We start from the raw sequence: 23,704 nt of genomic DNA, 5'->3' as shown, positions 1-23,704 counted from the left end.
CCTGTAATCTGCTGATCAGTTGTTCAGCCCCCTTACATCTGTGGTCTGGGAGTTCTGGAACATGCTCCGTTCTCATCCAGGTGCAACAGACCTTTTCTGCTGACCTTCTAAGTTGTCTTTGACTGGAAAATTGTTTCACCCTGTCCTTGTGTGGGTTCTGCCACTTCAGGAATTTTTTTATGGCATTATTTAAAGGTGTTAGGAAGGATTTTGGGGAGAGCTCAGATGAGTTGCTGCTCCGCCTCCCTATTTCCTAATTTCTTCTAAATAAGTATTTATTAAGCACTTGATATATACCAGGCACTATACTAAGTGCTGGGGACACAAAGAAAGGCAAAAGAAAAGTTCTCTGCCCTCAAGGAGCTCATTAGAATTAAGAGGGATTGGGAAAGGTTTCGTGTAGAAGGTGGGATTTTATTTGGGACTTGAAGGAAGTCAAGGAAGTCAGGAGGCAGAGATGAAGGAGAACATTTCAGGTATGGGGGACAGGTATTCATGAACAGCCAGTGTTACTGGATCAAAGGAGAGAGGGAGGAGGTCAGGAGTGTGCTCCCACCTTGTTGGCTCCTGTGCCTGACAGTTGGATGAAATATTTTGTTTTTATATTTCCTAAATTTTCCCCTGTATCATTCCCTCCCTCCCTCAGTCCTAGAAAACACTTTAGCAAAGAAAAAATTTTTAAATGAAAAAAGAAGAAAAGAAAAATCAGCAAAATTGATTAATACATAGAAAAATCTGAAAAATCTGTGTAATATTCCACACATGTGGACCTCCCACCTCTGCAAATGGAATGAGAAATGGGAGGAGGTATCTTCTTATGTCTTCTTTGAAGCCATGCTTGTTCTTGTTTTGGGACAAACACTTTTGGTTATTTTGTGTTGTACTTTCCATTTATATTGTTGTATTCATCGTGTTTACTTGGCTCCGTTTATTTCACTCTGTATCAGTTCATATAAATCTTTTCTATATTCATTATAGTCATTTCATACAGTATAGTAATAGTCCTTTACTTACATTCATGTGTCTCAGTTTGGTTAGCCGTTTCCCAATTGTTAGGCATTGACTTTATTTCCACTTCTTTACTACCATAAAAAATGCTGCTATAAATATTTTGATGTATATGGGGCCTTTTTTAATCTAAAAGTGAATTGAGTCTGGTTGACTGATTGTTCTTCCTAGTATCACTGTGAGTTAAGGCAGTAAAAGTGTTATTATATTCATCTTAAAGATGAGGGGACTGAAGTTAAAAAATGTGAAGGACTGGCTTAGCATTTAGAAGTATCAGAAAGGTCTTGAAGAGCTTTTTGAGTCTGCATTCAGTGTTCTTATCATTTATGTCATGCTTCTTTATTCATGGATATAGATCACATCCTCTCCATACCTTATCAGTGAGACTTCATGAATTGCTAGGGCTAAAAATATTCGTCAGAATAACCTTCTGGAAGTGAGTCTCCCTGTACTTAGCTAGTATGATCCTGCTGTGGCACCCTCTCTTAGATACTCCCCCAACTTGCACTTGCACTCATGGGTTTGATCCCCAGAAAGCAGTTTTTAAGGTCTAGGGTTACCCTTTGAGTAGCTTCTCTTATTACTATAGTTCATGAAAGTTCATTAGTGCATTTTCTGTTAGAATTCGACCAATAGACATAATTGACTCTTAGGAAAGACATTTACTAAAACAGCATAGAAAGAACGGTAGCTACAAAACATTTCCTCCATAAACCAGGGTTATGCTTCCCAAAAATACACACTGTGTTCATGGAAAGAGTAGGCTCAAATTGAGGGGAGGATAAAGAAGAGAGATTTTACAAGAATACCCTCCCCCCCACCCTAAATTGTTACGTGGGTCTGTTGTGTCAGACACTGGGTTCTTGTTGACACACAGGTTACGCAAACGGTAAAATAAACATTAGAGTTAAACAAGGACTTTGGCAACTTCATTATCATAAGTGTGATCTTTGTCTTATAACTTTGGGTATAACTTTGTTCTCCTAAGTTGGAACTAATGTTACACTAATGTAACACTAGAATCACTTAAAAAAAGAAAAAACACCTGTTGTTAAAGGCTGTGTTACTCAAATGCTCTGAAGTGGATATGTGATCTCATTAGTTTGGAATAAATCTATTATTCATTTATTTTTAACATTTATTTTTTAAAATTTTGAGTTCTGAATTCTCTCCCTCCTTCTAATCCCTCTACCACCCATTGAGCAGGCGAACAATATGATATCAATTATACATATGAAATCATGCAAAACATATTTCCATGTTGTTAAAAAAAATAAGAAAAATAAAGTGAAAAAATTGTACTTAAGTTTGCACTCAGAATTCATCAGTTCTTTCTTTGGAGGTGGATATCATTTTTCATCATGAGTCCTTCAGAATTGTCTTATATCACTGTATTGATTAGAGTTGCTAAGTCTTTCACAGTTGATCATAGTTACAATATTGCTGATACTGTATACAATGTTCTTTTGGTTTTGCTCACTTCACTTTACATCAGTTTATTTGTCTTCCCAGATTTTTCTGAAACCATCCTACTCATCATTTCTTATAACATGACAGTGTTCCATTACAATTATGTACAACTTGTTCAGTCATTCCCCAGTGCGTGGGTATCTCCTCAATTTCCAATTCTTTGCCACCACAAAAAAGAGCTGCCATAAATGTTTTTGTATATATAGGTCCTTTCCCTTTTTACTTTGATCTCTTTGGGATATAGACCTATATTGTTGGGTCAAAGAATATGCACAGTTTCATAGCTCTTTGGGCATGGTTCTAAAGTATTCCGTCCTGGAAAAGTTTTAAGACAATTTAGTTTTAAGAGAATTTACTGAGCACCATCTTAGTTCTGAGTACAAAGAGACACATCATGCACCCAGTGATAAATTTTTTTGGCCACGACAACCAGTAAAATGAAGAAAAGGCCATTTAAAACTGATTTTGTTCAAGAAATTAACTTAAAAAAAGACCTCCCCCCCATCAAGTCAACTCATTAGTGTTTATATAAGGAACACTGTGATAGTAAGCAGATAGGCAAACTGTGAAATTAACTGACTGAAATCATAGCTCTAATTCTTGCTATCCCCCCAATTTATGTCTTGGATGATTGGTACAATGATGTTACATTTGAAATTTTGGTGGTAAAGTGGAGTTTGGTTGTAATGTATCAATATGTTATTGTGAACCAGGGCAAATTGAGTGGTGGAATTGTCTTTCCAGAAGTAAGAAGAAGTCATCTGCAGTTATAAAAATGGTTAGAGTTAACTCTGTCTGTGATCTTTCTCACAGCTAAAATATTATAACTAGTTATTTGTATCTTTGTTATTATTGATTCTGTCATTAATAAATTGCATGGCTAGTAATTTTAATATTGAGATTAGGCACTTCAGTACACAGATATGAATGACTGCTTATATGGAAATGGTATCTCCAATTTATTAAATAATACCTAATAAACTGGGGAGTTCAAGCTAATTGACTAATAAAAAGGTTGCAATTTCATTACTGAGAAAATATCCAAACATAAGCCTGGAATATTCTAGAATTTGGGATGATGAGTATGAGTATGGTTATGAGTCAAATAGCATGTTGAGGGATAGCCAGCAAATGAAGTTGGCCAACCCTGTGTAGCTCTGCTAGAGTAATCTATCTCTGTGTAGAAACATCATAGTATAGTTTATGACCTTAGACAAATCTCTTCTTTCTGAGCCTTACCTTCTCTATCTATAAAATAAGAACAGTAATCCCTTCCCTACATCTTTTACGGAGTGTTGTGAGAATCAAATGAGATAATGATTGTGAAATTAATCAGCAAGTATTTATTAGGATCTATCATATGTCCAACACTGTCCTCAGTGCAGGGGATAAAAATATAATGAATGAAACCATCCCAAATTCAAGGAACTTATATTGTGAAAGACAAGACAACAAGGACATTTTTAAGTATACACATAATACATGTAGAGAGATAATATAAATACAAAGATATTAAATAGAAGGTATTTTGAGAGGTAGGGCACTGGCAGTTGAAGGTATCAGGAAAGGCTTCATGATGTACTTTGAAAACTATAAAGACCCATACAAATACCAGGCTTTCTATTATAATGATAATAAAAGCACATTCCTATAGGCTGTAAGAGGCAGCTAAGTGGCTCAGTGGATAGAGCTTTGGCCTGGAGCCAGGAAGACCCCAGTTCAAATGTGACCTTAGGCATTTACTAGCTATGTGAGTTACTAGCTGGGCAAGTCACTTAACCTTTCTTTGCCTTAATCTACTGGAGAAGAAAATGGCAAACCACTCCAGTATCTTTGCCAAGAAAATCTCCTGGACAGCATTGGTATGCTGTGGTCCACGGGGTCATGAAAAGTTGGACACGACTAAACAACTAAACAGAAACAAATAGGCTACAAAGTTCACAAAGCACTTTTGTGACAATAATTGAGTGAGTACAAGTAATATGTCCCTATTTTACAGCTATGAAGGAGAGATGTAGAGTGACCTACTGTAGACCATACAGCTTGTTACTTGTAGATTAGGGTTTGAACCCAGGTCTCTTGATTCCTCTGCTACTAGATTGTAGTGGGTTGGCAGGAGCATATTGATGCTCTTTGTTATAAATAATCTTTAAGCAGTAAAACTGATTTTTACTAAGTAAATATGGCTAGTGCCAGATGAATTGTTGAAAATAATAAATTTAGCAGCTAAATAATAGTGAATTCATTCTGAGTTTCCTTAAATGACATTATTTTTCTGGGTGACAGGCTTCCACATCTGAAGTTCTTGACATGACATCAGTTATTTTTGCTGAGAAAATTTTGATTATTCTGAAGCTGTGTACCATGGCTAGACTTGTTTTTTAGTCTCATCTCCAGAGCAGTCTGCTGGCATGGATACAGAAAGAAACCTTTTCTGTGGGTCCAGTTGTATTCCAGACTTGACTGCTGGGGAGTTACAAAGTTCATGGCTGAGGATGATGCATACCCTAGCTGTCCAGAGGCACCAGAAGATCTAGAGCTGAAGGAGACCTTAGAAATCATCTGATATAACTATCTCATTTTACCTAAGAAGAAAAATAGTAGCCAGAGAAATTAAATGACTTGCCCAAGGTGACATAGTTATCCTTAGATCAGCCCTGAGCCTTGAAGCTTGTCGGGTCCTACAGACTGAAATGGATTGGGCTGGAGTCAGCATTTCACAGGCCTTAAACAATCAAGGAAGAAGATATTAGAATTTCCTCTTTGACTTGGAATCCTAGAATTTAAAAGTCAGAAGATACCTTGGAGAGTACCTAGTCTCTCTTCCTCATTTTACAAGTAGGGATATTGAGATCCAGAGTGGGAAAATGATTTATTCAGGGTCCCAAAGAGAAATTAATGACATAGCCAGGGCTCAAACCCAGGTTTTCTTATTCCTGGCCCATGGCTATTTCTGTTGCCATCTGAGATTGTTCCTTTTTTGCTTTCTCTCAAATTCATCTTTGAATTTCTCCACACACGATGAAGTTATATATAGGATTTGCTTTACTGTTTCACCATAAAGGCAAATTTGCCTTCCACAATCCTGTAGGTTTATGTTTATTGTCTGGATAGAATTAGAGCCAATGCTTTCATATTTTAACAGTGATTTCTCTTCTTAACTAGTCAGTACCCTTGTAAATTGCCATAGTTTTTATTTTGTAATTTGGGTCAAAATGTTGGAAACATTCTTCTGTGAATGTCATGCCTATTCCTATTATCTTGCTTTGTTAGAAAATTGCCCTCCTCTAAATGGGAGGCTGTCATTATTAAGACCAGTTTTCACAGGACTGTCAGATACTCATTATCAGGAGTGAGAGTTTATTTGATATGAGTGAGACAATGTACTAACTGAAGGCCATCAGAGTGGGATGACAGCAGCCCATGTGAGGAGAAACCACAGAATTTATTCAATTGAGTTGACATCCCACCTTCAAACTCAACTTGTTTCAAACTAAGCTTAATATTTCACACTCTAGCCAACCTACTCTTCCTGCTGATCTTGCTGTTTCTGTCACAGAAAGAATCATTCACTCAAACTTCTGTGTTTGAAACCTTGGTGTTATCTTTGGTTCTTCCCTGTCTCTTCTCATATCTACTGAGTTACTAATTTAAGGAGGTATCTACCTCCAAAACACCTGTCACGTGTCACCTCCTCTTTTTCTGCTACCACCAACCGGGTGGATTTTTCTTGACCCAATTCTTTCTTTTTTTTTGGTTGGGCAATGGGGGTTAAGTGACTTGCCCAGGGTCGCACAGCTAGTAAGTGTCAAGTGTTTGGTCTGAGGCCGGATTTGAACTCAGGTCCTCCTGAATCCAGGGCCAGTGCTCTATCTACTGGGCCACCTAGCTGCCCCACCTGACCCAATTCTTGAGGAGTATATGGAGTTAGGATGGTTCTGCATAAGTAGGCTGAAACATTGTGAATCAGGGTATATGAGGAGAAACTTTTACTAGAAAATTTACTTTTGTGAATTAGCCAGAAGTGTAGATTTTGTCATTCAGAGCCAGGAGTTAAGTAAGGAGATAGATCATTGTGGTTCCTAGTACTAGATTCAAAGTCAGGGGGTCAGAGGTTAGTAGTACTTTAGAAGGGGCAAGCTTCACCAAGACTGGTCAGGACATCAAGGAGTATTCTAGGAGAGTGGCTGCTTTAAGCAGGTTTCATTATATTCTTATTCCTTTTATCAGCTATCCTGAAAACCCTGAGTGGAACTTTCTGGGTCTTAATGGGCTTAGTCTAGCTAAAGCAGATCTAGGTCTCCTGAGAATCAAGGAGGCCCCCACTCATCTACTGGCTGTTTGTGCCTGTGTCTAACATCATCTTTCTGTCTAGAATTTACAAAAATCATGGAATGTTAAAGCAGGAAAGACTCTTGTAGATAAACTAATTCAATCTGCTAGTTTTACAGAGAAAGAACCTGAGGCACAGAGAGGGGTAATTACTTGCCGTGGATTATATAGCGAGTTAGTGGCAGAGCTGAGACCCCCCAGAGCAGGATTCTTTTCACTACACCTCACACTGCCTCTAAACTGGAATTCTGCTGGAGACTCTCAAGGTCTCAGGGGCTTTGTTGGCCCAGACTCTGGAAAGGGAACTACTCTTTCATTGGAAGGGAGTTTCCCATTGTAGTTATCCAAGTTGTTTATCCTTTGTGACCCAGTCATTCCCTGGGAATGGATCGGGGTTCCTGTCTGTGGTAGAAAGTCCTCACAGTTCCAACAAAGAAACATTTGCTGTTGGTAGGTAGAAATGCCAACATGACCCTAGTTGATGACTTTACTCTCTTTCCCAGATGGTAGATGTCCCCTTGATGTGCCTGTCTAGGAGTGGTGTCCCAAATCTGGTGGTGGCTGAGGCTAAAACTATTGTTCATTCTCTGCAGATGTGATGAAAAACCAGGTCAAGAAAGTGACTTTAGGATCAGTCCTGGCAAAGAATCTAGGTTAATTAAAGTTTAAAACCCAGATAATTTCCACAGAGGCTTGGGAGCTCTGCTTCCATCAGCTGAGTGTAACTGTAGTTTCCACCCAGAGAGAAGAACTGGAATCATAGAACCATAGAAAGTTAGCACTGGAAGGGCCCTTAGGGGACATCTAGTCCAACCCCCTCTTTTTACAAATGAGGGAATGGAGGCCCAGAGTGGCCAAAGGACTTTGCCCAAGGTCACACAGCCAATAAGAAGCTGAGATGGCTCTTTCCACTGTGGCAGGAATCAACTACCCACTAAATTGTGTTTGAAGTGGGTCCCTGACCTTTAGGCAATGTCCTGCTTTTCCTGTAGAGGAAGCTTTTTAAACTGAGTTATGACTTCAAGCCACATTTAAATTCTCAGCTCCAGACATCTTCTACTGCCTGGGAAACCTCACTGGAGCTGAGAATCTGGGTCGGCAGTTTATAAGACAAGATTGTGTTCACTAAATGAACTATGCAGGCCCTAGGCAGTAGATGATGCATTTAGGGGGCAAGAAGGTGTTTGTTTGTTAGTTTGGTGGGGGAGAGAAGGGAGGGAATATATTTTGCTGCAAATGCATTTCTTTGACATCTATCTTATGTTGTAGTGCTGTTTTTGTCTTGGGCACAAGATTGATCTGGGCGCTGAATAAAGCTAATAAATGAGAGATGAATTAATCAAGGATTTGATCCTTTATTGATAAAGCTGCAAAGTCTATTCATTAGAAGTGGTATGAAAGAAAAGATTATCTAAGAGAGGCTTCTGGTTCTTGAAGACAGTCTCTAGAGTCCAAGGCTGTTGCTAGCTAGCTATCTGTGGGCTGAAACACCTGAGGCCTTTATTGTTGCTCTGCTTTTCTGTAACCAGCTTGAGCATCCTTCTATAACAAGAAAAAAAATGAAACCTCTCAATTATATTAGAATGTTATGGTTTACAGATGACTTTCCTCACAACAGCCCTGTCTTTGAAGCTGGCTGGGCAACTAGTTTTATCCCCATTATACAGATGAGGAAACAGAGTTAGAGAAGATTGCCCCCCTCCCCATTTCTGACTTTTGTATAGCACTTTGTAGTTTACAAGCTGTTTAACATGTATATTATCTCATTTGATTTTCATACCAGCACAGTGGCATTATTCTTCTCATTTTATACATGGGGAAACTGCAACACAGAAAGGTCAGTTGACTTTATCCATAGTCAGCATACTAGTAACTGTCCAAAGCAGGACTTAAAACTAGACCTCTTGATGAAGTTCAAGGAACTTTACATTATACCAGATATGTACCAAGGCATCTAGGAGGCACAGTAGATAAAGCATTGGACATTGGACTTGGAGTCAGGAAGACCTGAGTTCAGCTCCTGCTTCAGACACTCTCTGAACATAGACAAGTCATTTATCAGCTGTCAGCCTCAGTTTCCTTATTTGTAGAATGAGGATAATAGAACCTACCTCACAGGGTTATTGTGAAAATTAAAGGAGACATAAAATTCTTTACAAACCTTAAAGCACTATATAAATGCAAACTATACCAGGCTACCTCCTGAAATAGTAGAGAATGGCTTTGTGAGTAGGAAATATGCTTTCTGACCTTTTCTGTGCTGTCTCCAGGGCCGTTGTCCCTCCATTGTCCCTGTCCTCATTATGCTAAGGCATTGGGTTCTAACCCTGCTGGAGGTTGATGGCAAGTAGATGGGCAGAACAGGTTAGACTAGTGATGGCTGCTACCCAGATCTTCCCGAACAGGGTCCTTGCAAGATAGAATTCTGGAAAGATGGGCAGAGCATCTGGAGCGTTCGGCAGTAGTTAAAAGGCAAAGATACAGGCAGATGGTTGAAGTCAAGAAGGTTCTTACAAGGGCAGCTGGTGGGATTTTACTAACTGTAGTGAAGGAACAATTGGATAGGGGGGGAGCCCACCCTCCTTGGACCTATGAAAACTGTGCATAGTGTCCTCATCAACCTCCATAGCTTACTACTTGTAATACCAGGGAGCTGGGGGTAGTGAGAGTGGGGAATTCTGGCAGGAGTTTAGGTCAGTAAATATCTGGTAATGGTAGGGGCATGATTTGAGGGAACATGGGTAACAGATAGTAGGAATACTACAGCCTGTTCTGTGTTTGGATTTAGATTTTTTTTCTTAACTTGTGATTCCCCTATTCCTTTACTCATTCATGGTTTAGTTTACCTGGTTACTGAGAAATCACATGGCTCTCTTAATTGTGGCGATCTCTGCCTTGCATTGGTATATCCACAGTTTACAAAATAAAACAAAACAAATACAATCTTATGTTGCATTAATGGAGACAGAATGACCAGAGCAAGGCAGATCATAGTCCTACAGTCTGAACTGCTCAGTTTTGGATGGCACATTAAAAATCATTCTAATTATTATAGCAAAACACAAGTTTTATAACAAATACTAATTAGCTATCTACTAAACCAGTCATGGGATAAATCTAGAATTTCCGAATTGAAACCATTTGCATCAGAATAAACAAAAATAAAAGCAAACAAACCAACACATGAGCAAACAACAAATATATTTGCTCTGTCTCCTTCTGAACTAATAGGAAGCCCTTTTTCTTTGACTTAAAAAAACATAGCTGAAGTCACAGAATCATAAAATCACGGAATATCTCCAATTCTGCGTCACTAACCTGGGGCATTTTGAATTGGATGTTCCACAGACATCTTAAGTCCAATATATCCAAAACAGAACTCATTATCTCCCCTCCCTTGTCAAATCCACACTTTTCCCAAACTTCCCTATGACTGTCCAGGGCACCAAGCAGTCAGTTAACAATCATTTATTAAGGGCTTACTATGTTGTAGGCACTGTGCTAAAGGATACAAAGAAAGATAGAAAAACAGTTCCTGACCTCCATGAGTGTGCATTCTAATGAATGGAATGATCTGCATATCATTAGGGACATACAGAATATAATGTATACAGACTAAATGCAAGTTACTCTGAAAGGGGAAGACATTAACAGCTGGGGAGACTAGGAATGCCTCTTGCAGAAAGTAGACTTTGAGCTGGGTATTGAAGGAAGTCGGAGAAATTAAGAAATGGTGTGAAGGGACAGAATATTCCAGGTATTGGGGGAAGCCAAAGGAGATGGAAGATGAAGCACTGTGTCTGAAGAAATTCTAGCAGATTAGTGTAGCTGGGTTGTAGAATACATGGGGGGAAAGTAAGACCAGAATGATAGAAAGAGGTCAGGTTAGGAAGAACCAAACAGAGGACCTTGTATTAGATCCTAGAGGTAATAGGGAGCCCCTGGAGCTCACTGAGTAGGTGGTAAAGGTGGGGTTTGTAGGGGATGGGTAGCATAGTTGGATCTACACTTTAGAAAAATCACCTTGACAGCTAAATGGAGGATGGATTGGAGTGGGAAGGGACTTGAGGTAAGGAGAACAGTTTGAAGGCTATGTCAATAGTCCAGGTGAGAGACAATGAGGGCCTGAACTAATTTGGATGAGTTGAGAGGAGAAGATATATATGAGAGAGAATGTGAAAGTAGAAATGACAGGATCTGGCAACAGATTGGATATGTGGAGTGAGTATGAGTCAGTTGAGGATGACACTGAGCTTTCAAGCCTGGGTGATTAGGAGGATGGGGATGCCATAGGTTTGATAATAGGGAAGCTTGGAAGGAGGGAGAATTTTTGGGGAAAAGATAATGACTTTTGTTTTAGACATGGTGAGTTTGAGATGTCTGTAGGACATTTAGTTCAACATATTCAAGAAACTTTGGAGGCAAAATCTAATGGCCTTTCTTAGTCCTCATCCTTCTTGACCTCTCTGCAGCCTTTGACACTGTTGATCATCTCCTTCTGGACACTGTCTTCTCTTTTAAGTTTTCATGACACTGCTCTCTCCTTCTCTTCCTAGCTGTCAAACCGCTCCTCAGTTGCCTTTGTGGTTTCTTTATCCATGTTACATCCACCAACCATAGGCATCCCCTAAGGTTCTGTCCTGGCCCTCTTCTCTTCTTGCTCTATACTCTTTTACTTGAATGATTTCATCAGCACTTATGGATTAAATTATTACCTCTCTGCAGATCATTCTCAAATCCATTTTTTTTTTCTGATTTCAAAGGGCTTTTATTTGTGGTTACTCTAAGACCAAAATATCAGAAAACAGAAAACTAGCTACTGCAGAGAAAGCATTCCATAATAAAGAAATAGTAACTTTATTCCTTCCTTTCCCTATGGTATATATAATTTCATCTTATGAACATTTAAGGGTAGGTTGCCATGTACAGAAAAATGACATATTTTAAAAGACACTCATAATTATGCCCCTCCACTGTTCTGTCCTTCACTGACAGTCACTGTGAGGCTACCCTGTAGTCTCAACCATGAGATTGTCTCAACTATAATGACACTGTAACATTATTGGAAAGCTGTTTGCCCAGTGAAATAAAAATATTTTAAGGTGGTATTCTTCTTCTCTGCTATCTACTAGGAAAGATGGTCTCCATTTTCCCCTAAATATGACTGGAACGCTCAATATGGACAAAAAAAACCCCACCATCTGAAATAACTAAATTATTCCTAGTTGTTGGTCACAAACTTAGAAATGTCCAGAAGTGCGGTGAAGCTCAATACTTGTCATGTTAAGTTGTCTCCCAATTCAAATTAGAAAAAAAGATGATTTGTTACCCCAGTTAAAGTCATACTCCTAGCACTGTCCCTGAAGTCAGGAGAACCTGAGTTCAAATCCGGCCTCAGACCAAACACTTGACACTTACTAGCTGTGTGACCCTGGGCAAGTCACTTAACCCCAATTGCCTCAAAAAAAAAAAGTCATACTTTTGCAGTGCAGCTCTCTCTCACTCTCTCTAGGTGAGTGTTGATCAGGATTGCAATGGGTCAAGCAAAGATTTAAATCTCAAACAGAACATGTTCCTAATCAGCCAGCAAAGCACCAAGGCCCTTCAATGACATGAATGGAATGTAAATTTAGTAAAGGCAATCTCAAGACTACAGGGCCATTTTTCTTTTAACAAGTCTACTGACTTGTTATTAGGTATAGTAACAGCCTGAAGACTCTTCTGACTTTAATCACATCAAGATATTTGTATTAGTTCCTGTAGGGAGACTTGGTTGGAAGATCAATATCCCTCCTATCCAAGATCTTAAAGTGAGTTAGTTCCCAGTGTTATCTTGATGGAAAGGCCTAGGGCTAGTGAGTATAACATAGGTATTTCTTGCCAGAAGGGAGAGCTCTTTGGTGAAGGAAAACTCCTTTAGGAAACAGGTTTTTTGTCTCATCTTCAGGGATAGTTGGAAGCACCATGACGCTATCTCTAGCTTTCCAGTTCACAGAAGTAGCAGTCTGGTATACCTTCACCTGATGGGAATGGACCACGCTGAGGATCTCATCAAGGTTTCTGGTAGGAGTTGCTAGATAGAGGATAGACAGATTTATCTTATCTGGGCCAAAAACAAATACCATATGAGTCATGTCAGACATGTCCTTAACCATCCTATCCATCCAGGTCTAACATAGCCAACTTGACAGCAAGGTCCCAATTATAATCATTAACAAGGGAAAGGGGGAAGGGAGCAAATATTATTAAGTACCTGCTAAGTGCCAGGCACTGTGCTAAATGCTTTACAAATATTATCTCATTTGATCCTCACAACGACCCTGGGAGATAGGTGCTATTATTATCTCCATTTTATAGTTGAGGAAACTGAGGCAGAGGTTAAGTGACTTGCCCAGGGTCATGTGATAAGTATCTGAGGGTGAATCAGATCTTCCTAACTCCACCTTGGCCCAGTGCTCTATCCATTAGCTGATAGGGAAAGGCAGCTTCTCTGTGGGTTCATCTCAGTTGTATGCATTGATATTCTTACTCTAGGCAAGATGGTCCTGGATAGAGTCAAGGGAAAATGCTTAATTATCTTAATCATCTTAACATTTCACTTGGCAAATTCTAGTGCCAGCTTTACAGCTTATCCCAGCTTTGTTGTGCACACTGGAGTAAAGTCTTGAGAGTGGAAGAAAAGAATGACTCATGAGTCTCCTAAAAAGTCATGGAAACAGATGCAGTAGATTGTTGTTTCTGCCTTGAAGTTGGGGCCAGTCTGCTGGGAAGCAGACCCCCAGGCATTGTGGTGGCAACAGCAGTGAGGAGGAGGAGGAGAATTAGGAGGAGGAGGAGAAACATGGGCATTTTTAAATCTACTTATCCAGTCCTAACCTCTTTCCTGACTTCTAGCCTTGCATCTCCAACTATCTATTGGTCATCTTGATCTGAATGTCCTGTAGAGATCTTAAACTAACACATTAAAAACTCAAGTCATTATCTTTTTCCCAAAACCCTGCCGCCCCTTTCTAGATTCCCCATGGAGAGAGCATTGCCATCTTCTCAGTCACCCAGGATCACCCCCGGGTGTCATCCTCAATTCCTTACTTTTTTTCGTCCCCCCATATATAATCTATTGCCAAATCCTGTTAATTCCACCTCCACAGTTTCTCTCCTATATGCCCACTTTTCTTCTCTGACACTGCCATTGGCCTTATGCAGGTCCTCATCACCTCATGGCTAGACTATTGCAGTAGACTTCTGGTTGGTCTCTCTGCCACAAGTCTCTCCAGACTCCAATCCCTCCAAAGGTGATAGTAGTAGGGCGACATGGTCAGACTGGTGCTTTGGGAAAATCACTTTGGCAGCTGTGTGGAGGATGTACTGGAGTTTGGAGAGACTGTTCAGTTTATCGTTATAATTCCTAAAACGAGGTGGCTATTGACGGGTGGCTGAAGCAGAGCACCACTTAGTGGGCAACTCAGGTATTGCTTTACCTCCATACTATTTAATATAGTGACACAGCTTTATAAAAACGAACAAAATTTTAAAATTCTGAACTTAAGCACTAAACAAAACGAGCATTTCCATATATGTGGTAGAACAGGAAAAGAAAGGATTGTACGTGAAACTGTGAATCTCTATTATTGCCCAGCTTTTAAAATAGATGATAAATTCAAAGGTAATTTTCAAAGTTTTCCTTGTCTCTGATCCTTTTTGGCTTTCCCTTGGCTCTCTTCTGTGAATATTTTTTTTAAATGCTTCAATGACTCTCTTTTCTTTTTCTTTTGGCCACTGCTTTTGAATAGGTTTAAGAACAGCAGCACATGAAGTTACTTGGACTGCTGACATGTAGGAGTGAACTCACTGCAGGGCTCCAGGGGTACATGAAGGACATGTGGGTGTGTCAGATTGTTCTTCTTTTCAGTGAAAATGGAAAAAAAAAATTAGAAATGATTTAATTCAAATTAACGAGCATTCATCAGGTGCCCACTCTCTGCTAGTCACTGGGGCTTGTAGACAAAAATTCCTGCCTTGAAGGAGGTTACATTCCACGGACTCTTGACACATACAACATGTACAGTAAGGAAATGCAAAATGCATGCAAAAATTAACAGTAAGTAAATGCAAACTATATACAAAGTAAATATTAATTTCAGTGAAGGGGAAAGAACATTTAAAATTAGGGTTGGGAGAATCAGGGAGGGTTGCATGTTGAAGGTGGTACTTGAGTTGAGACTTGAAGGAGGCTAGTGATTCTGAAAGGCAGAGGTAAGGGGAAAATGCATTCTAGGCCTGGGGGAAAACTTGGGCAAAGTCAGGGAGGAGGGAGATGGAATTTTGTATACAAGGAACAGTAAGTAGACTAGTTTGACTGGAACAGATAGTGTGAGTAATGTTAAATGAGTCTAGGAAGATAGGATGGAATTAGACTATGAAGTCCTTAAAAGAGGAGTTTTAAATTTATTCTAGATAGAATAGGGAGCCAGCTCCCAAAACAGGAGTTGATCACTTCTGCTATATTTGTGTCATCTTATCATCCCATGCCTCCTGAGCAATGGTCCTGTGCTTTATTTGATCCTCTTCTTTTCCTCAATATAGTTTTTAAAAAGCCCTCTTCTTAATGTCCTTAGCTTTCTTTGCCAGCCTCGGCTCATTCTGAGCTTTAGCTCATGCCATACTTGTCCATTCATTCTTTATTACTGGTCCTTGCTTTCGTTTTTCTTTCCGTGTCTAATAGTGATTAGTGGTATGCTCCTAAAGTGTGTAGGTGAAAGGTTGCCTAGCTGGAGAACTAGTTATGCCTTCTTAGCTGCCACATTCCTTGTAAAGGTGGTGCTTCTTGTTCTCAACCCCTGTCTTTGGGCTGTGGCTTTCTCTGTAGCAATGTCCTTGACCCTTCTGTTGGGGGAGGGGATGGAGATGAGCACCCTTTAAAATCTGCTTCTGGAGCGGCAGAAGAAGTTCCTGGTAACATTGTCTCAAAAGACCATTCCAAGCTCATTTGTAGCATTTTTTCTCCATAAGGTCTACTAGTTCTTTTATGTATAGATTTTGGTCCCAATTTTTATATTCTCCCTGTTTTTGAGATGTTATGGAATATATGTCAGTAAAATATATTTTGTGGCTCTGAGCCCCCAGTTTTATGCCCTCCTACTAAAAATAAAATCTGTCGATCTCTCTCCCATTGTGCTTTGCTGGCCAAAATATTCTCAGCTGCATTTAATTCTTCAAAGATATACACAAACCAGTACTGCAATGAGTGATCGCATTATTTTAAAGAAGCTTATTTTTTTTTTCAAGACAAATGGTTAAGCAGAAAATAAACAGATGAGGATTGGGGTGGAGGTGGGGAACAGGCGTAGCACTTTCCTGGGAGAATGTGAGTCCGACTGCTGCAAGGGGTAGGAAAGTGTGATGTGACTGACTCTTTTCTCAGCAGCCACCTTTCATCTGTTCATTCTACGGAGCTTCCAAATAGCTCTTTATCTTTGCATTTTGGTACTCTCTGGACCTCCAGGTGGCACAGTGGGTAGAGTGCCAGGCCTGGAGTCAGAAACACTCATCTTCCCTGTGTCAACTCTGGCCTTATTAGCTTACTAGCTGTGTGACCCTGGGCAAGTCACTTAACCTTTGTTTGCCTCAGTTTCCTCATCTGTGAAATGGGGATAATAATAGCACCTACTTCCTAGGATTGTGAGGTTCAGATGAGATAATAGTTGTAAATTATTGTAATTGTAAATTGTGGGGTATATAGGTGTTCAGGGAACACTAGTACCTATGGTATGAGGGCTGCTAAGATCTTTTCAGGGCTGCTTTCCTTTGGTGTCCACCTTTGGTATCCAACCAGTCATCTAACTCTCACCTGTGTCTGCAAGAAACTGTAGCATAGCAAGTGGCCACATCCCAGTTTTGTCTTTTTTGGCAGATAGGTTCAACCAGGTTGAGGGTAGTTCAAACCCATTGGTGAGTTAGGGGAGTGTCTACCCCAAGCATGTGAAGGTTTCCCCTGGCAGAATGGTTTGATATAAACATTTTGTTCCAACAGTCATGAAGGTACCTGAAGCGGGTGCCATGGAGAGATTAGAGCTTGGTCAGACATCAGAGATGCTGAGGTCATCCCTGCATCCCAGGTCATTGCCAATTATCCTGACTTTTGGCTTGCCCCTGGACTTTGATGACTCTAAAAGAGAGAGTAAGACTGACAACTTTGTGCAACTCTGCCTTACTTAAATCCAATTTATGAGTGAGTCCAAAGACATCACCCATACCATTTTACCATTTTAACCTACATCAAAGTCTCATGGTGATGGACAAGTGACAAAGCAGTAGGTGGGGAAACACTGGGAGCTATAGTCACAACCCTGCACATAGGTGGTCCAGATCATAGGGTCATCTTTTCATTGGACTGAAGCAACAGTGAGATTTGGCAGCCCCTGGGTGCCTGAGTAACCTTTTTTAAGGATTGCTCTGCTCACTTCTTGGCATAGGAAGGGGCTAGAAAAGGTGCCCTAAGAATTATCTGCTTCACCTTACCTAATCCTGGCCTACTTACCATGGCAGGTGGGGATCCTATCCTGTGGTTGAAAGACAAAAAAGTACAAAACTTTTGCAAAGATGATTCTACTTACCATTGGTACCTGGGATGTGTGAATGCTTATGGACAACACGAAATCCAGTAGACCTGAAAGATGAACAGCTTTTGTTGTAAGAGAACTCAGCAGGTATCACATCCAAATAGCAGCCCTGAGTGAAACAAGGCTGGCAAATGAAAGCCAGCTTACTGAAGTCAGAGCCGGAGACATGTTTTTCTGGAGTGGCCAAAGTGATGGCGAGTACCAAGAAACTGGTGTAGGTTTCACAATCAAAACTAATCTAGTCAACAAGCTTGTATGCCTTCCAAAAAGAGTGAATGACAGGCTCATAACAATGCGATCACCACTTGCAGGAAAGTGCCAAGCCACCATCATCAGTGGGTATGTTCTCACCATGATGAACCCTGATGAGGTCAAAGAAAAATTTTATGAAGACCTGAAGACCCTTATCATCAATGTGCTAAGAGGACAGGCTTAAAATTCTGGGTGATTTTAATGCTAGAGTAGGTACAGACTATTAGATTTGTCAGGGAGTCCTTGGGAGGAATGGAGTCAGAGACAGGAGCAGCAGTGGTCACTTATTTCCAAAGACTTGTGCATCTCATAACCTCATAACCAACACTTGTCTTCTGTTTACTTAAACACAATAAAATTTTGTAAATGGACCCTCACAGCAGACATTGACATTTACTGGACTGTGTCGTTGTAAGGAAGAGACAGACAGGATGTGAGAGTGACAAAGATGATGTGCAGCCCAGAGTGCTGGACTGATCATAGACTTATTCTCTCCAGGGTAAACATTTGCATTCAACAAAAGCAATGGCCCCGGGCAAAGCAGCTAGGGAAGACTTAATGTCAACAGATTAGAGTGATTCTCTATCATGAATAGTTATTGCTCACTTGGAGGGAAAACTGAACCAACACATGGTTAGCAACAGTGGAGCAGAAAAGGAGCCGGCAGCTTTCAGAGATTTGGCGTACAGTACTGCATTTATTCATCTGGGCCAGAACACTCACAAACATCAAGATTAGTTTGACAAAAATGGTAGGGAAATTCGGAAGCTGATAAGCAAAAAGTGAGAACTTACCAGCAGGATCGTTCATCCATCTCTAAGAAGCCAGTGTTTAACTCCATCAAAAATAAAGTTCAAGCAAAGCTTATAGAGATGCAGGATTTTTGGTTCAGTAAGAAGGCAGATAAAATTCGGTTTTATATTGATAGTAACAATCTAAAGTGCTTTTTTGATGCCCTGAAGGCTTTTGATGGACCGAAGACCTATAATGCATCTCAACTACTTCTTACTGTGGAGCCACATTGATTAATGATAAAGGATATGATCCTGGAGAGATGGGCTGAACACTTCCATAGTGTTCTCAACAGACCGTCACCAAGCAATAGCTGAATTTCAGCTGAAGAAGAGGTTTTGAATGCTGTCAGGCTCCTCTCCTGTGGCAAAGCACCTGGGGCTGACTCCATGCCAGCAGAGATCTACAAGGCAGCAGGTCCACTGCTCATACAAGAGCTGACAGAAATCTGACAGGTTATATGGCAAGAGGGAGTTATCCACCAGGAGTTCAAGAATGCCTACATTGCCCATCTCTATAAAGGAAAAGAGGTTGTTCTGTGACAATCACAGGGAAATTTCTCTCTTGGTTTTTGCCAGCAAGATTCTTGACAGAGTCCTCATTAATAGGCTGATTCTTCATCTGGAAGATGGTCATCTGCCTGAGAGCCAGTGTAGCTTCAGAAAGGGCTGAGGAATGTCATTATAGTCTTTGCTGCCTGACAACCGCAAGAGAAATACCAGGAGCACAACAGAGGTCTATACACAACATTCGTTGATCTGACCAAGGCCTTTGATACTGTCAGTCATGAGGGCTTGGGCAAGATCATGGCAAAATTTGGTTGCCCAGAGAAGTTCATCAGTATCGTATACCAGTTTCGTGACAGCATGCTTGCATAGGTTCTGGATAATGGATGATGTTTTTGTGCTTTCCCAGTTACCGATAGAGTGAAGTAGGGTTGTGTGCTCCCTCTCATGCTTTTTAGCATGATGTTTACAGTGATGTTGTCAGATAAGATAAGAATGGCATCAAGGTCGACTGCTGCACTGACAGTAAATTATTTAACTTGAAAAGGCTACAAGCCAAGGTTGAAGTGGAGGGAGAGGCGATGTGTGACTTTTTATTTGCAGTTGCTTATGCGCTCAGTGCAGCCTCTGAAGCCAAGATGCAATAAAGTATGGATTGAACCTTTGCTGTTTGTGTTAATTTTGGCCTAACAATTAACACCAACAAAACAGAGATTCTTCATCGCACTATCCATAGTGGAACCATCGGTTCCAGCAACTGGAAAAATTTTGAATGTTATGGGTGAGCTCATTTACCTTGGCAGAATGCTTTCCAGGGAAGTACACATAGATGATGAGGTTGACACCCACATTGCCAGAGTTAGCCCAGTGTTTGGTAGCTCTAAAGGAAAGCGTGGGAGAGAAGAGGTATTAGGCTGCCTACCATGCTGAAGGTCTGCAGAGTCATTATGTTGACCTCATTGTTGTATGCTTGTGAAATCTGGACAACATACCAGCATCATTCCAGGAAACTAAATCACTTCCGTTTGAATTGTCTCAGGAAGATTCTGACAGAGAAAGAGAGACAAAGAAAGCACTCCAGTGGATATCCAGATAATTGGGATGCCCCAGCACTACTATATTGTCTCTTTGACCCAGACTTGTGATCTGTTTTCCAAACTCCTCATCACTTTCATCTTTCTCTCCACATGTTCTGTTGTGTATTCCAATGATAACGTTGCCTCCATTGGTTTTTTTTAAAACTAGACTTGTGTTTTCATCCATGTAGAAATGAAATCACTATGACTGTGTTTATATAGCTAGGTCCTTTTTACCTGTGTGACACTGAGTAAGCCTCTTGACCTCTCTGGGCCTCAATTTCCTCACTTTTCAAGTAAGAGGGTCAGATTAGATGGTTTCCAAGAACACTTTCAGTTCAAAGTCAATGGCCCTGTGGTCCTTTCAGTAACACCTTTGGGATATAACCCTAGCAGTGGCAACATTAGGTCAAAGGTTGTGATTGGTTTTGTAACATTTATCATGTATTTTCTACATTGACTGATTTCTCTCTTCAAAGTTACTAATTCCACGCCTCTTTTCACCACAACACGCCACCTCCTATGTTGAAAGTCCCTTGATTTCTCATATAACCTCAGTGTTATATGTACTGTATTCTTTCACTAAATAAGGGAATTAATTTTAGGACCCGTGCCTTAAAATCTTGCAGAAATCTTGCAGAAAAATTAGATTTGTTTTGTCTTCTCATTCAGTTTTTCAAGACCTCCAGGCACCCATCGGTCAGTTTGCCCCCATTGCCACCAGGGTGCACTCATGTGCTGGTCTGGTTCTTGTAGTTATCTAGGGAGAGCTATGGATGCAGAGCTTCAGGCTGCAGATGTCTTAGAATTAAAGCTTAAGTGTTGTAAGAGATGTTGAAGGCCATCTAGTCCAATCCCTTAACTTTACAGAGGAGGTAGACTGAGGCCCATAGAGGGTAAGTGATTTGCATAAGGTCAAACAGGTGTTAATCCATAGAGATGGGATCTGAACCCAGTTCCTCTGGTTTTAGGGGCAGGTGGATGGAGTAGTGGATGGAGTTCTGGGCCTGGAATTAGGAATCTGGCCTCAGATACTTACTAGCTATGTGACCCTGGGTAAGTCACTTACCATTTTTGTCTCAGTTTCCTCATCTGTAAAATGAACTGGAGAAGGAAATGGCAAACCATTTTAGTATCTTTACTAAGAAAACTACATGTGGAATCATGAGGAAACAGACACGACTGAAACAACTGAACAACAACAAAAAAAACCCCCTCTGGTTTTGGGAAAAGCCTCATAATCACTAGCTCAACTATACTCTGATTCTGTCTGTGAGACTAAGAAAACTTGTAGTGGGGAGTTCTCAAAGGAGGCAGCAGTATAGTAGGGGATTTCAGTTTCTGACTTTTATAACTCTGTGGGATGGATACAAAACTGGACCAAGTGGAATAGAGCAGTGTGGCATAATACAAGGTGCCCTGGGTATCATGTCAGATGTTCTAGTATGATTTCTGGTTCTACAATATATTCATTGTGAGACTTTGGCAAGATTCTTGACTTGAAGCTATTATTATTTGTGATGGGCCTCAGTTTCCTAATAAGAAAGAGGAGTTTGGAGTTGATGTTCTTTTAAAAATTTTTTCAAATATTTTATTTTTTTCAATTACTTGTAAAAAAATTTTTACCTTCATTTAAAAAAAAATTGACTGGGCAAGTCACTTAACCCCAACTGCCTCACCAAAAAAAATGTTTTTTGAGTTCTAAATATTCTCCTTCCCTCTATCCTATCTACCCTCATTGAGAAGGCAAGCAATTTTGTATAGGATATATACATGTGAAAGTAATGCAAAACATATTTAATGCGAAACATATTTCTGTCATGTTGTGGGAAAAAAAACAGACCAAAAAAGAAAACAAGAAAAATATCAGAAGTAAAAAAAGGTGTGCTTCGATGTGCATTCAGACTCCATCAGTTCTTTCTTTGGAGGTAGATAGCATTTTTCATTATGAGTCCTTCGGAATTGTCTTACATCACTGTATTGCTGAGAATAGCTAAGTCACTCACAGTTGATTATTGTACAATATTGCTGTTACTGTGTCTTCCTGACTCTGCTCATCTCACTATGTATCAATTCATGTCTTTCCAGGTTTTTCTGAAAGCATCCTGCTTGTCATTTCTTATAACATAATAGTATTCCATCACAATCATATACCGTAACTTGTTCATCTGTTCCCTAATTGATAGGCATTCCCTCAGTTTCCACTTCTTTGCCACCACTTTAAGAGCTGCTATAAATAGTTCTATACATATAGGTCCTTTTCCTTTTTTAAAAGATCTCTTTGGGATACAGACCTATTAGTAGTGTTGCTGGGTCAAACGATATGAATAGTTTTGTGGCTTTTGGGGCATAGTTCTTTTTTTTTTTATATCTTCTGGTTTGTTTGTTTGTTTGTTTGTTTTTTAGGCAATTGGGGTTAAGTGACTTGCCCAGGGTCACACAGCTAGTAAGTGTCAAGTGTTTGGTCTGAGGCTGGATTTGAACTCAGGTCCTCCTGACTTCAGAGCCGGTGCTCTGTCCACTGTGCCACCTAGCTGCCCCTGGGGCATAGTTCTAAATTGCCCTCCAGAATGGTTGGACCGATTCACAACTCTAACACTAGTGTATTAGTTGGACTAAATATTCTTGAAGGAGACAGACAGACAGAGACAGAGACATAAGTAGTGATACAGATGGATAGAGACAGACAGAGATGAAGAGATGAGACAGAGACAGGAAGGTAGACAGAGATAGAGATGAACAGAGACTGAGACAAAGAGAGACATAGAAACACAGACTGAGAGAGAGATTAACAGTACTGTAACCCCTTATTTGGAGATGGAGTTTCTCTTTCCCAACCTTTCACATTAGCTGTCTTGGGGGTTGTGACATTATCTTATTCACTGCTTAGCCCTTCACTCATTCAGGGGTAGAGAGCAGACTATAGTCTAGATATAGACTACAGTCAAAGAGATAATACAGTAGTGCTGGGGCATCCCAATTATCTGGATATCCACTGAAGTGCTTTCTTTGCCTCTCTGTCTCTGTTAGTCAACAGACTCTGCTAAGAGAATGGGGAGAATAAATTTGCTTGTGGCACCTGGCTCTGAGGGAAGGACTGCCTGTTTTTTTCCTCATCTTGCCTCCTTTTCACCACTTAAATCTGTTTACTTATGACTCAGAGTTTTATCTATAGGAAACTCCAGATTCAATTTTTATTCTGCTTTAGGAAGTTTTTAAAAAATAGGGAATCAATGTCAATTAGATTCTCTCTCATTTAATTTGGGATTCCCCCAGCCGGGATTGAATTTTGGCTATTTAGACAGAAGGTCCTAACCACAGTCACCTTAGCTCTCTCTCATCCTTTTCTGGCCACTCTCCCTCCTCCCTCCTATCTCCTACCTCTTTTACAATTTTCCTTCACAAATAATAAAGCATCCAACCAGGAACAGTTAGGATGTATAGAAACATAACTTTAAAGAACCATGAAACTTTGGAACACCACTCCTTCTCCTGGTGGGAGAGAGTGGAGGAGTGATGTACCAATGCCTTCATATAGAACAATCTTCTTGCAGAGGAAATGTCAGTAACAAACATACTTGCCTCTTACCTTGGCTACAGGCATGTTGCATCTGACTGTAGTGGGTGAGGTAGTTCCAGGAACTCCTCA

At 40.2% G+C, this 23,704-nt stretch overlaps 1 pseudogene; it reads right to left on the bottom strand.

Annotated features, from left to right (window-relative positions):
- Nucleotides 1-12,662: 12,662 nt before the first annotated feature.
- On the bottom strand, nucleotides 12,663-16,912 carry LOC114033513 (annotated as a pseudogene).
- Nucleotides 16,913-23,704: the final 6,792 nt, after the last annotated feature.

This window comes from Vombatus ursinus, unplaced genomic scaffold, assembly GCF_900497805.2.
Source record: "Vombatus ursinus unplaced genomic scaffold, bare-nosed wombat genome assembly UNPS02007284.1, whole genome shotgun sequence".
NCBI lineage: Eukaryota > Metazoa > Chordata > Mammalia > Diprotodontia > Vombatidae > Vombatus > Vombatus ursinus.
The sequence above is the reverse complement of the archived record's forward strand: the minus strand, read 5'-3'. Positions and strand labels throughout refer to the sequence as shown.